Source organism: Echinops telfairi, unplaced genomic scaffold (assembly GCF_000313985.2).
Source record: "Echinops telfairi isolate 266 unplaced genomic scaffold, ASM31398v2 ScPeMD7_7416;HRSCAF=8454, whole genome shotgun sequence".
Classification (NCBI taxonomy): domain Eukaryota; kingdom Metazoa; phylum Chordata; class Mammalia; order Afrosoricida; family Tenrecidae; genus Echinops; species Echinops telfairi.
In genome coordinates, this window is record NW_022111316.1 from 2,295,665 (window position 1) to 2,298,889 (window position 3,225).

A 3,225-nucleotide genomic window follows, 5' to 3' on the forward strand; every position below is an offset into this window, starting at 1 on the left:
GTCATATATAAAGATATTTACATATGAGCATGCCTGTATTTAGACCTCTCTCGATGCCCTTTGCCTCCCAGTGTTTCCTCTGTTTCATTGTTGGGATTCTTTGGGCTGGCTTGCCACCCACCACTTCATCCTCTAGATCAGCAGTTCTCAACCTATGGGTCGTGACCCCTTTGGAGGTCGAATGACCCTTTCACAGGAATTCCCCGATTCATAAGAGTAGCAGAATGACATTTATGAAGCAGCAATGAAAATCATGTTATGGTTGGGGGGCCACCACCACATGAGGAACTGTATGAAAGGGTGGCGGCATGAGGAAAGTTGAGAACCACTACACTAGATTATCTGATGGTCTGGGCCCTTCAGCATCCCCAGCTTAGACACACAGTCACGGAGTTGAAAATGAGGACACTGCTATCGCCTTTGAGATCAAACGACACATTGCATTAGGTAAATCTGTGGCACAGGACCTCTTTTAAGAGTCGAAAAGGTTACTTGGGGGATTAAGGTCACTAGGCCCAAGCCAGGTTATTTTCAATCAGCTCATATGCAGGTAAAAGTTAGATATTGAATAAGGAAAACCAAAGGGGAAAAAATGCTTTCGAACTATGGTATTGGTGAAGAAATAACAAAAGTACTATGGACCAACCAAGAACCAGCAGGTCTGTCTTGGAAGAAGTGCAGCCAGAATGCTCCTTAGAGGATGGTGAGACTTCCTTTCACGTACTTCGGACGTGTTATCAGGAGAGCTCAGTCCCTGGAGCAAAGACATTGTGTTTGGTAACGTGGAGGGGCGGTGCACGAGAGGCGGGTCGTCAACCAGACGGATTGACTCCGTGGCGGCAACAAGGGCTCAAACATAAGACGACTGAGATGGCGCAGGGCTGGTTTGGGCACCGGGTTGTCATGAGCCGGAACGGACTCGACGGCACCAAACGACAACAGATACAGGCTTCACAACTGTTTGCACACATGGCTGCTAAGCGAAAAGCTGGCTGTCCAAACCCACCCAGAGGTGCTGCAGAACAAAGGTCTGACGCCCTTTCCTGTAGGATCACAGCCCCAACCCTATGGAGCAGCTCTGCTCTACTCTGACCCAGGGAGGGTCGCCACCCCTGAGATCTGGAACCGATGCAACACCAGTCAGTCTTGTTTTAGGGGTGGGGGGTGGTTTGGCCACAGCCTCCCAGGTCATCTTCCCCAAACTCAGAACTGTTCATGTCCCTTTGCCACTTAATTCTCTGACAAGTCACCTCCGAGGATTGAAAAGCTGGTGGCTGTCATCTACTGAGTGGCATCAAAGAGGACTTAGGGACCGACTGTGAGATTGCAGCCATGGAAACCTGACAGCGCGCACAGGATTGCCGTGAGTCAGCGTCACCTCAGCTGGCAACAGGTATGACTGTTTGCTTGGGCTTTTGTGTTTGTTTTTCTAGGTCTCTTGAGAAGAGAAAAGCAAAAAGGAATGTTGGAACTGAACACACCCATAGACACAGCCCATCATCAAATCCTTTCACTTAATCATGGGTAAACCCAGGTTCAAGACAAGTCAAGAGTTACAGACTCTGCTGGGGACATCCCCATCTGCCCGTGAGGCATTGCCTCCATTAAAACATGCTGTTTCAAAAAAATGTGAAATAACAAAAGCCGCAGCAATGGCGCTTTGATCAGAGCAGCTGTCGCGGAGGAGCAATCGCCAAGGGCATCCCCAGAGGGAGACCTGGCAGATTCCAGCACCGGGATCTTCTGGCATGAATGGCAAGAGGCCCAAGGGAGCCAAGGGCAGAGAAGACACAGAGTCCGTTAGTCACAGCCCACATGACTGATTACAGCAGGAGAAATTCAGCACCTTTATCTACGAATCAAGGCATGTGGTAATAGCAACATTGCAGCAGCTGCAATATCAGCGACCATTAAAAAGAAGTACTTGAGAACTGCAAGCCTGGCCACCCACTTCCTCCCCTCCTCCCCTTGCCCACAAAGTGTCGCCATTGATTTAGGCACCACTGGCTGGGGGCCCAATGTTGTCAGGGACTTTGACCTCAACCTCAAGCATCTTTAATCAGCACTTCCAGACATGGTGCTCAGCGCCTTTCTCAGCCCTGCCTTCTCTATCGCTCTTAGAGTACTTGACATCGTGACCAGACACTGTTCAGCTGACTCTGACTCACGGGGACCCCATGCTGTGTCCAAGTAGACCTGTGCTCCATTGCGTTTTCAATCGCTGGTGTTTCTTCCAAAAATAAATCTCCAGGCCTTTCCTCCTTGACACCTTTGTGTAGAGGCGACCTCTAACCTTAATGGTTAGCGGCTGAGTAGCTTAACTATTGGCACTAGCCTGGAGGCAGACCCTCCTTAATTAGTTCGTCTAATTCACAGAGAGATTTGCCACCCATACACAGTTCCTCAAAACTCAAAACCAAGCTCACAGCCATTGAATCTGATTCTGACTCACGGCAACCCTATGAGGCATGGTAGGACTGCCCTGTGGGTAACTCTTTACATGACTAGAAAGCCTCACCTTTGCACTAGGTGATAATTAGCCCCAGCATTGCTCCAGCCTTCCTTGGTGCAGTCCAGGGGAGTTCTAAGTTCTCCGAGGTCCTCCACTAACTTGCTGAGCCAGGGTCCACGCTCAGACCATCTGGCCTAAGCCCTGGCTTATTCCATCACTGCCCCCAGGAAGAAAGGCCATCACAGAGAGTAGTCAGGGGCCCCAGGAGCAGCAGCCTCACCCGAAGAAAGCACCCCAGTTGTCGAAGAGGAGCCGGGGCACTGGGGACACACACAGCGTTGGTTCTCTCACAAGTAAGCAGCTTAGCTTCCCAAGGCAGCTTGGTGGACCTCAAGGATACCTCAAACGCATCTCAGGAAACACTCATCCATGGAGGTTGGGAGGCCAAGCAAGTGGGCTCTTGGCCACCCACCACCCCCACTGCAATCTGCCCGGCTCCACACGTTTATCTGCTGGATTATCTGCTGGACGCACTGGAGTCACACAGAAGGTGTTAAAGAGCTCGCACCGCTTAGAGGACGTGAACTCTGAAAAGCCAGCGAAGCAGATGAGGGGTGCCCTTGGCCTCTCTCCTGGCCAGGACAAAACACGGCTGCACACGTTTATATCCTCAGGACAAGGACAAATCAGAGCCACATGGCAGAAGGACGGGGAGCGGGCAGAGAAAGCCACCCCAAGGAAGCAGGGCTTCATTCGCCAGCTCCCTGACTCCC